This window comes from Diorhabda sublineata, chromosome 4, assembly GCF_026230105.1.
Source record: "Diorhabda sublineata isolate icDioSubl1.1 chromosome 4, icDioSubl1.1, whole genome shotgun sequence".
In the NCBI taxonomy this organism is placed as follows: domain Eukaryota; kingdom Metazoa; phylum Arthropoda; class Insecta; order Coleoptera; family Chrysomelidae; genus Diorhabda; species Diorhabda sublineata.
In genome coordinates, this window is record NC_079477.1 from 12,792,851 (window position 1) to 12,805,831 (window position 12,981).

Below are 12,981 nucleotides of genomic sequence, written 5' to 3' on the forward strand. Positions count from 1 at the left end.
CCGATAAATTGAAATGTGGACATTGGAATCTAGTGACGATTTGTTGAATCAAACATGTCAGCTCTTGTGTATACGTGGAAACCTATAAGATGAAATTATAATAGTGTTACGAACAATTACGACCAAATAGGTCTTTAAGTCGGCTTTGTCTGGCTATTATGGAATTCGAAAATTAGTGGAAGGCGACAACCTTTGATTTAAGATTGGAATAGCAGGGATTCTAAAAGATGATGTTTGCTTTTTATATAAGTTTTTATTAAAGTAGACGGTTTATGTACATTGCTGCTTTTGAATAATTTCTAGGATGGTATATTTATTTTGTTTTTTATAGAATTCTTCTGGGGTATATAAAGAGTTTGTGAAGCGCAGATTAGTTAGTTCATGATAAATAGTCGTAGTCAACATACCGAAATAGAAAGTAATCGAAAAATTTGAATACATTACTAAGTTAGATAAGTGTTAGTAATGAACTAATTCTTATAAGTTATATATGTTATAAGTGTATTCTATAGTGTGCAAACAAATTAGGAACGTAATAAACAGTGTCTATTAAATCCCCCCACAAATAGAAATCCTACAAATGAATAAGAAAGAGTATCATACTATTATAGGGTTTGGGAGCATATACTATGAATACATCTAGCCCCAACATAATGTAAACTTCTTTTATTAGATACGAACTTCTATGTAGACCGTCCCTATATATCAATCAGTCTTTTTTTAGTTGACAATATCAATTACTATCTCATAAAATTTGTATATTTGAACGGATGATATTTCGTAAGTATCCGAATTGCAATCAAATGTCGAAATTACAATAAGTTCAGATAGTTATAAATTTTCCATATCAATGTTCACTTGCAAACGCACGTTGTCCCAATATCCCCCAGAAGCTTAGAATCCAAGAAGTTCTTCAAACTGTAAAGAAAAACTAATTTTTTTGAGAATTCTCACTAAAAAATATGGTCGAGTAGTACATTATTTGCAATGTAATTTCTCCGTGCATTTTTTCATTTATTCAACTACTTTGAAGTTACTATGGATTCAATGATAACAATAATTGGGAGGTCAATAAATTTGAAAGATCATTACTTACTCAAAGATAAGTTTTTTATTTCATGGTCACTCTAATAGCCACATATTTGAAACAAATTGTCTGTTTTTATCACTTTCAAACAATTAATTTGATAGCATCAATGACTCAACTAATTCTTCTTATTTCAACTGTTGAGGTAGTGTGAGCTACAAAGAAATATCCAATGTTCGTATTATAAATATACACAACTAAGCGTAATATCGAGCAAATTATTTCATAGTGACTTTTCTATTACCAACCTGTATTAATCCTTTTCTTTAAGTTATGTGATTCTAAATTTATTGTCGGATGTTAGAGAGAATACCATTTGCTACAAAAGATTCTAAAAAAGTTGATTCTTAATTGCATATAAATTGATAGCTTCTTCAGTTATATGCGGATTTTTATCAACTATTTAGGCGATACACTCTGGACAAATTCTTTTGCTCTTTTACAAAATATGAAACACCAACTGTTTTATCGAAATATTCACTGAAATATTGCAAATTCAAGGAAAGTTTGTATTCCACGAAAAATGTGATCAATTTCGATGTTTGATACGTCAAATATATTCAGTTTCTTTGAATTTCTGGAAATTTGAGTAGGATAAGAATTTTGGATGTCGAATACTAAAAAATGCAAGGGACAATCGCCACGTAGTGAGGAAACAAACGATTAACAAGTAATTTTAGTCGAATATCATTACAGTTGCCATAGTTTTTAACGTGAATATTTTGAAAAGTTTTAGTATCAACCAGAGCAATGATTTTTTTAAATTCTACTTTATTGAAAAGCAATAAAATTGCATTAAAAAGAATCGAATATATTAGTTTTTCCAAACATGGCCAAAAGTAGATGATGAAAATGTTCATATACAAAGTGTTCATTGAATCGAACAATAATTTTTAGATATACCCTAGACAAAAAAACAACTCAATGTGCCATTCTCAATAAGTAGTGATAAATGAGCTATGTTGTATTATTTCAATATAAACAAATTTGGGCAAAGATATACTTTTTTCTCAATATTTGAATATGTCATTATCTATGTATAACCAAATAAATCAAATACTTTGAAGGCGATATTTGACATTTTATTCAGCGTTTCATTTTAATTGTATATTTGTTTTTCGATAAAAGCTAATCATGTGAAATTTTAGTGAATAGAAACGTAAATACCATTGAGATAAAATGAAAGAATAGTATTTTTATACTAAACAAATCAATATTTTAGATATGCCAAATCAATCCATAACAACGGTATCATAAAGTTATAAAATAAATTTTTGTAAGAGCACATGTAATAGCAAGAAAAATGTGATTTCGGGACAATATCTTTAAAATAATCCCATATTTTCAGGTATGATAATATCTTGGGGTTATTGCAGTGTACACTGATTATATTAGTCCTTTATTTTCGATCATTCTCTAGCACTTTTTATACAGAATATTAATAAATCAAATGGTACTATTTGATAAATGATTCATTTCATTTTATAAACAAACGTCTAGAGAGAGCTATACATACTAGATATTGTCCATTTTAATTAAAATAATGTATTAATGTGTTCTGAGGTATGAGGATAACTCAATTAATTCAGTTACTCAAATCTCAAAGCACCGCATTTCATGAACATCGTGACATTTATGTTTACTATAAACATACGATGTTTATTACCAAAACAGACCAAAAGGCGAATTTTCACCGCCTAGAGTCTCCACTATATTAAATAAAATATTGTATTCCTTTCTTATGGCTTCATATTGTTTACACTTAATCAACATACGATTCATAGTGAGATTTCTTTCACAGGTTTCGCATAATGGTAACTCAGTTCGTGTGATGAGATTTTAAGAGTTAAATTGCTGTAACCCAGTCTTGGTTCTGGAGCTCTCGACTTATTGTTCAAATATTTGTTGTGACTACCTTCTATTGATTATGTTATAACGCCATTATTGTAATACACATGACGCACAATTTGAAATAATTGTTGGAGATTCAAATCATATTTATATAAAGAAGGAATCAAGTTAAATTCAAGAAAATCTAAAATTCATTAGAATCAATTCATTTTAGGATAATTCCTTCTCGACTTGAAAGTCAATGAACGATTTTATCACACAGGTTCACTTTGCCCGATCTCTTGACTTGTTTGACCATCTTTAAATTTTCATTCTTAGATTTTGTTATGCCTTATTTAACTCTCTTTTCGACTTGCACCTTTCATAATATGTCATTTTTAAATTTTGCTTGGATGATCATTGGCATGTCTAAAGCTAGCTTAGCCATTCTTGGCCCAAGCTTTGGTTTCCAATGAATGGTCAAGTCTGGGTGCTCCTTTCTACCCATCAGACTCCAAAAGCAAGGCGGCAGCATGATCACTTTTTCTTGTTTACTTTATTCACCTTTATTTTCATTTTTAAGCCGACCACAAAATATAAAATAAAATTTGAGGTTACAAAATTCTTCATTGTTTGTCTTCTGGAATTTTAATCGTCTATGCAATATCTTGGTCCTGCAAGAAAGAAACAAAGAAAGTGCATCTAATTTCTTGCACATTGCCTTGTATCGTCTCAAGCGGCCTTCAAGAAAATTAGTCAGGGTCATGAGAGTGACATTTTGTACAATATATACAAACATAATATATTTGGAAATTTTTCTTGGCGTGCCGATAATTGTCCATTTCGTTTTATTTTTTTGGTAGCCTTATTTAAAATATGCATTAATGACAAATATAACATTACAAATAAATATAATCTGAATTTACTTTATTGATTTTATATTTCATGATTTTTTTGCTCCAAATACATTTAGCTTATCTACTATATACTTGAGAAACGTGCAAAATCAGTTCACCGTTGTTCATAACGTCGCAAAGTACTAAAAATGCTTTTTGATTTCTAATGTCATTTAATAGAGTTATCGGAAGATGCACCTGATACACCTAATAGAAAAATCTTCAAATCGATATATATTACTGAATTTTCAAAAGAATTCAAGTATTATTATCACGCTATATAAACAAACTCAATTTTTTTGCTCTCCTGAAAATATTTTTGTCTTGTGTTACAGCTTGTTAGCCAATAAGTGCTTAAAAAATTTGTAATCTTCGGATGTTTTATAACAATATTTCATGTTAATGTTGTCAATTTATTGAACAAAAGGTAACGTCGGCATTACTTTAATGTTCAAGTTGCAGGTAGTTTTTTGCAAGTCGGCTTTAAGGATAAAATCAGAAGTACTTAGTTATTAAACTGACTGCTAACTTAATGAAACGTGAAATGTTTTATGACTGTTGTCATAAAAATAGACTGTACTTAGACAGTTCCATATATTGAAAAAAGATTTATGTATACTCGTGTTCTCAATGGTATTTCTTAGACCTAAATCTAAATGTTCTTAATTTTAGGTTTCATCTTTTAAAGATTATCAAAAAAACCTAATTTAAAACAGAAGAGACCTAAAATCAAGAACATTCGGTATATATATATATATATATATATATATATATATATATATATATATATATATATTGTAATTATTTATTTCTACCTCTATTATTGTTTTTATTATTGTTTTTATTTTTCTATTGTTGTCGCTAGCACGTTATTTGCCGGGCATGAAACTCATTCTCTCTTTGAGTTCTGGCATAAATAAATAACTTATGGATGTTTTTCCTTTTAACAAATCAACAAAAGTTTTATGTTAAAAGTTAATTGTATTATTTTGAATTCAAATAAAGTTTAATGAAATGTAGTTGAGTACGCCTATGAGTCTAACCTGAAGTTAGCCGTTCCTCTAATTTGATAATTCTACACAGTTCTCTGTTATAAATCGACTCAGATGATTATCCTATTATTTAGATGTACAATATAAGGAAAATACTAAAAAATTATGTCAATTTTATATGATATAATCAAGAAGTTCTATTTCTGTGGAAGGATTACATATGATACATTGAACAAAATTTAATTATACTACACAATTCATATTATTTCTACGGAAAAGGAATCTTAACCTCACAAATAAGGAATTTTATCCATTGTCAAAGTAAGTATAGGTAATATTCCTTTTTTTTTTATAAATTATTTTATATTGTTACTATTATTATTATTGGCCAATAATACGTGAAGGAATATCTTGCAATATTAGATCTAAAACTTGCATTTACTTCTGTGAATTGTCAGTAACAAATCTTCAACTCATTGGATTTTCTTCAGTCCAGATATTTATCTTCCATTCATCTTTAATAATTCGCAATTATTTTGTATTTTGATTCAAATTTAACTTCTATTTCTTATAACTTTGCACTCCCCATTCTCTTTTCTGCTGATACTCTTTTTCCAAAATAAATAATCCTCTCTTTTCCTTTTTTTTTTCCTTAGCAACCATATAATATGACTGACTAGACTTTGCTCTTGTCTCCTCACAATGTCCTTCACTTTTCAAACACTTGTCAGTTCTTATATTTATGTTTTTAAATAAACTTTTATTTCATTAATAGTTTATGAATTTTCACTATTATGGGTCATTTTGGCAACAGTTTCATATATTTTTTAAAAAAAAATCAATCTTACACTAAGTTTTATATTAATTTATAATTAATAACATTATTCTATGATACAAATTATGATTTGTACATATGCAATCCTTTTAGAATATATCATTTTTAATAAATAATTCCTTATATATAAAATAACTATAATTAATTAACTTGCAAATATCAATTCAATTTTTTTTATCGATTTTCTGCCTTTAGTTTAATTATTATCTTTCATTATGTACCTACTTGCTTTTAGATTTCTGATCATTTCAACATATATATATATATATATATATATATATATATATATATATATATATATATATATATATATATATATATATATATGAGTAGTTTTTTATTAGGAACGAGTTTCCATTCCGAGGTTTCGAATACTTATGTACATAAATACATAAATTACACTAAGGTTATTTAAATCTTATTTCTTATTAATACATTGATCATTTTGGGCAATATATGTTGTTTCTAAGAATAAACGTTTTTTTAGTTTTTTTCAATTGTCAAAACTTTGGCAGATTCATAATTGTTGTCACAATTTAAACAAGGTATTACATATACCAGGTTAGGCAGTTTATTGATTGGTGTTTTATCTTTTACTTTAGTTAGAAACAACACATATATTTATACATATTTCTTATATTGTGTTTGACCATAATTTCAGTCCCAGACGATGAATACATAAGTATTCGAAACGTCGGAAACTGTATTGAAGTTAGCCCACGTTGATGTTTTCTTGCCACGTTCCCAATAAAAAACTACTCATATTTATTTTTGACGATTTGTTGACATGATACATATTTTTGTTTTTATTATACACAAATTTAGAAGTAACTTTGGCGTAGTAAAGAAGCATTAGTGTGAATTTTGGAATTTACTCGAACGTAACACATCAATATAAGGGTGTTCCACACTTGATTTTTCATACGACTCCTGGTTTCTGAGGTATAGGCTTAGCAAAAATTAATTTTTCAATCGATTTTTCAACCAAAAAATACTCTTTGTTTAACTAAATAAAATTTATAGTTTAGGGGATATGTATATTTTTAGGTCGTTGTACATGCCAAGTAAACCGTTCGCCATAAAGAGACATTCTGAAAAAAAATTATTGTCAATTTTAATTATTTAGTGAAAAGACAGGAGGTATTAGAATACAATAAAACATTTCTAACTGAACTGCACACTGTCGAACATCGTGCTACTTAATAAATTATATATTTCCTAAATAATTGTATTTATTTCAGGTGAACGTGGTGGCCATGCAAATGGACCTGCCCGTCGAATCCACCTATTAGGAAAAATGTTATTAAGATGATTTTTTACATCATTCAGGAAGTGCATGATTCACATGTCTCTAAGAATGTTTAGAGGAATATCACATAACACATAACACATATCACATCATTTTGGAGAAATCCTAAGTATTGCTAACCACTCTGGTTATTATAAAAGAAATATGAACCTACCTAATTATTAGCTACTATGCCTGCCCAAACAATTCCACAAAACCGATGTTCATTCTCTGTTTGAATTGTACAGTGAGGATTTTCATTTGCCCATAAATGTAAATTATGGGAATTAATAAAACCGTCTCGAGCAAAACCAGCTTTATCAGTAAACAGTACTCTTTCAACAAATACTCGTCGTATTTGTATGTTAATCAACCAAATTTATAATAATTTTGTTCAGAATGTCTCTTTATGGCCTACGGTTTCCTTGGCATGTACAACGATCTAAAAATCAACATATATCATAAACCATAAATTTTATCGAGTTGAACAAAGAGTACTTTTTTGATAAAAAACGATTGAAAAATTCATTTCTGCTACCTTTAGATTGCACACTACATAGACATTTGTAATCATCCATTCACAATGTTCCAATGTATAATTTAGAAAATATACTTAAATAGAAGTTCTGATCTCGCAACTTTAAAAGCCTATACCTCAGAAACCAGGAGTCGTATGAAAAATCAAGTCCGGAACACCCTTATATTGATGTGTTACGTTCGAGTAAATCCCAAAATTTATGCTATTGGTTCCTTATTACGCCAAAGTTCTTTCTAAACTTGTGTATAATAAAAACAAAAATATGTATCATGTCAACAAATCGTCAAAAATAAATTCGTTATTTTATTCGTAATTTTAAAAACAATACAAACAAATGATATAAATATATCATTTATTCTAAGATTGTTTTCGAATTCCACTAGATCCCGGTCAATACGTTCAATCGTTATTAAACTGAATCTATGCCAATTTCGTAAACTATTTTCACACTCAAAATAATAGATTATAAGAAATTGGGGTGCAAATATACATAAATCATTTCCTGTGACAGGATCATACATTTAGCAGTATCAGCTGTCCTACCAGTATTTTTGGATTCAATTACGACTAGCGTATTGAAAAGTTTTTTATTTCAAAGATTAGGTCTCTTGTTGAAAAATAACTATTAAAATGATTTCTTTGGAAGACTATATAAGTCTGCTAAATAAAAAAATGTAAAGTTATTTTAACAATTTTTGCGGCCTAAACAATGGGCATCAGGAGACTATATCTAATTTTATTACAGAAGCACAAAATTCTATGTATGTTTTGAAATAAAATAACTTAAGTCGAATAAATATGTTGAATTTTGAATAGTATTTAAAAAAACAGAGTAACCAAGTCTCACATTTCCGACAGCATAGTTTACGAAATATAGAATATAGTGATACTTGATTTAAAGATAATTTAATGTCTCTCTCGATAAAGAAACGTTCTCTCGCCGTGTTTTTCACCTTTATGTTCTTCGTATTTATTAAGAAATATAATATTACATGTATGTAGTTGGTTTATTAATAGATTTCTCATTATTAGTTAGGCTAAGCTTTAAAATATTGCTGCTACACGAATTAAGTTTATCAAATTGGAAAAAACTGATCATACTGAAATTAGTTTTTTTCGTATAACCCAATATTGCACTTTATATCATCTTTACGTTGTCATCAAACAATTTGATCAAAATATTCGTGTATAAGTTAGACATATGAATAACGAACTTCTGGTATATTTTCATTCACCCTTGGTAGAATACTACAACGTTCACACACTGAACAATGTGCTACAAAAAAGGCATTAGACTTTATGGGCTCATAAATTTTCGGTTTTGACAGTCCATCCCTTACAGATTACACAGTAACTGAGAGTAACCCACTAACGAAATATTTAGACGTCGTTCAGTTGATATTTTGCTAGTAAAAGACCAGCCTCGTTTGATAGAGAGATTTTAGTACAAATAAATGAAATAAGGTAATACATTAAATTTGAATTTATTCATATTTAAAAATCAATTTGAACTAGTTATATATATATATATATATATATATATATATATATATATATATACTTTTTTATTGAAACCGGTTAAACTCAGTGTGTAAGACTGTCAATATTCAGTGAGAAATATTGGAGAATACAAGCTCAGAACGGAGATATAGTGACAAAGGGATATATCAAAACTGAAGGATGGAATTGAGCTGGATTCCCAATTAATAGAATTAAGGTAATAATATCATTTGAATGAATTCTAATGAAGTCGAATATGAATTAAATGCAACCAAATAAAGAAAATTACATTTTAACATAAATTGCAATTAAGTGCCGAATTAATATAATCTAAGCTTAATGTTATTTCATGTAAACAAAGTAGGTATACTTGCTAAGATCAATGAAAAAAACATTAAATTCACTATTTTTTCACATTTGTTGTAAATAGAAAATGAAGAAATCTTTTTAATTCTAACAAGTTACTTCTTCTTTTTCTTCTCTAGAACTTCTACAGAGTAAGACTATAAGCGTTTTAGGTTACACACTCATTTTAACCACTTTTCCACTCTTTTTAGACGTTTAGCACTTCATTCATTTATTAATTATTTTTTTTTTCTATATCCAACCTTTCCGGGCAATTTGATTTGGTTGGAATTTTCCTAGGTCTCTGTTATCTTCTTTATTTGGTATTTTTGCTTCTGTCACTTTTCTTATTAAGTTTTGTGGTATTCTTAACTTTACGAGTGCCTGAAGCAGTTCAAACATCTTTAAACTATTTTATTTTCTATTGATTCCTATTTGAGCTTTTCGATAATTATTTTAATTCCTATTCCGACATCCTCATTTCTTTCCGTTAGTTCTTTCATCTTTGCTGTTGTTATTTCTCTCTGTGTCTCTTTATTCATTACCCAAGTTTCACTTCCATATAATTAATTTGATCGAGTTGTGTACCTTCATCTTTATGTCTTCGACTATTTTTTTATGAATATTTTATCATTCAGTGTCCATTATACTTCTTATATAACTTTTCCCATTTCGCTATCTCTATGTCATCTTGCGTGAAATTAATTAGCAGATATTCAAATATGGTCACTTCTTCTATTCTTTGTCCTTTCACTATCAGATCTTCGACCTCTACCCTTTTTTAGGTTAGTATTATTTTTCTGCATTTTTTTTCATTTCTCTTCAATTTTTTACCTTGTCCTTATCCATCTGGGTTATCGTTAAGTGAGTCATCGTAGCAGATATCTAATTGGCATGATACCCCCTAGGTGATGGTGAACCCTCTCTATGAAATCTTAAATGTCCTTAGCTGTTATGTTATTTGAGTTCACTCTGAATTTCTAGATGTCTAGATCTCCAAGATCCAAATTATTTAACAATTGCTTGAGATTGAAGTCTACTTATAGTTTAACTTTTTCCGAAATGAATGCTGATCCAAGGTGCTCTGACTACCCAGATTCAATTATTTCCAATAAATACCCTTTCAGAATCAGTGTATACACGGTGGAGAGTATCCCGACTAAATAGCTGCGGAAATAATAACTTTCTATAAAAACCGGTTGACCTTGATTTCAAAGGGAACATATTTCAAGGTATTAATTAATTTAGATTAAATAAGCAAGAGCGTTAAAGCCGTTAATCGGCCATGTACCTTTCTGGGGATTATACATCCTGGTTAGAATAGTGTCGATGGAGACACTCGCAATTAAAAAGGTCTGTGGTTGTTTCTTCTACTCTTAAGAGAAACGAAAATGGCTGTCGGAATATTACCGATATTGGTGATTTGATTGGACAGTGTCCAATGAGCAAACTTTCCCTGAGGACTTTTGGTTCAATTGGTGAAATAAGTCTCTTCGATTTTTCCAGACCTGATGTTCCAACTTTTCTCTCATTTTCCGGTTCTCTTAAGATCAAGATTTCGTGATCCTATAAAAGTTGCCCCGCCCTTCTTAAGTTAAATGTTCCGAAAGCTGCCCAGCTGTCTGATGAAATAAACATTACAAAGTAGTTGCGTTGTGCGCAGTTGTTTGTGTATGAACGTATACCTTAGAGTAGCGAACTGGGCTCTTGGTTTTCATATCACTTGTATTCGTAATGTCCTTCCTGTAATAATAGGATCTTCTTGTGTGCTTTAGTATGATTTAGAGAGAGGTAATCATATACGTCTTGATTAGTTCAAATCTCTATATTGAATCTATTCGACTCTCTTTTTAAATATCTTGTCAAAACGAATATAAATTATCATCGCCTTGTCCTAGTTTCAGTTATTGATTGGTTACAAAACCATTTCCAATTATAATTAAATGGATCACAATATCACCATAAAATTATATATGTGATAATTATTGACAAGCTTAATAAATAATCTTATTGAAATAATTAATGAAATTACATCCCTTTGATCTACACAGTCTTTTTTTCAAAAATCTTTTAGTTCTCTTTCTCAATAATCTATAAAATATTGTGAGTTACAAATGTTTTCATTAATTTGAAAATGAAAACACGAAATTTCTTCAACAGATGAGTATTGAATAGTACAGTAGGTAATTGTTATCATGTCTAAGTTTCAGTTTAATAATCATATACGGAATTGGTTCATAATATACCTAACTGAAACATTAATCATCGATATTCAAACTTCTCTATTAAAGTTGGGAAATACGTACTTTCGTAAGCATATGACACGAATCTCAGAGGGCAGCTTTAGGTATTTGCAAATAAACTATATTGACAAGTGAAGTATCTCAGGCTTTTGGTGTGCCAAAAATTTCTCCAATGTCAATTCTGCCAGATCGATGAACTGAAAGTGAACGACATGTGGAGTGACCAGCTGAATTACCCCATTTGAATCTTTTAGTTTTGGGATAATTAGTCGAAAGTATGTGCATAATAACCTGAATCTATCTCTATGAATCCAATTGTGCTCAGAAATGCCCACGATCATTTGAAAAGAGAGAGATATATTAGTGTTTGATAATAAACGCAGATCTTTGTGAATATTAGAAATGGTAAATTAAATTCTATCCTTGTTTTTGTACTAAAATAAAATTTATTTCCGCAAATCCGTTGACAAAATATTTTAAACAGATATCACTTGACACCTCTTTTGCCTAAAATTATTCAAGTTCATTAGGTGAAGGAGTGTATAACAGAATTATGGAGAAATGTGACCCCTTTGAAATTAAGGTCGATGTATCTCATCGCTTGTTTTCAAATACACTATTTCACTTCTTCAGTTATTTATGTTCGGACGCAGTAAATATCCTTTATCCCACTTGGTATATTCAATGCATAGTATGGAAAAAAGGTTTTTACTAAACGAATAAATATTAACAAAAATGAGAAAATAATTAGTAATGCATTACTTTCTTCTTTCCTTTTCATTTCTGTAAAAAAAGGAGTTTTGTAGATTTAGTTTTCCTTATAACTTATATCTCTATGGCGTTTCGCCTACTCACAATTGTTACACATTAGTAATAATTTTCTCTTTTTTTCTGTGGCATCTGTCAAGAAAATCGGATATGAATAAGGAATTTTAGCTTGAAAATATGAGATCTGCCAAAATAAATGACTTTTCCCAGAGATAATGTACACCACCAGATCACACATCTCCGCTAGACTATTTTTTGTCCAAAAACAAAACAGTAACAGTGCTACCCTATTCCAGGACTTATCCTCCTGTAAATTTTTCTTGAACGCAAAATTAAAAATCACTTGATATAGTCCCAGAGCTGGCTACAAAAAACAGGGTCGATAAGGTGCGCGCCATTTCATCTTGTAAACTGGCGGCCCCAACTTAGTACATATATCACCAAACGCCACTTCTTAGGGTCAGCACAGGTCGGATATGAAAATGCTAGCCGGTTTTCCGGAACGAAAAAATTGGCTGAAAAACCCCATAACATGGGGATAAACGTAACGTAACGTAAGTAACGGTAAGAGACCCCAAAAACCTAATAGATAAGTTTCGCGCGCGCACGTTATGAGGTTTTTCAGATGAGTTTTCCGGCACTTTCGATCACTTCTTACG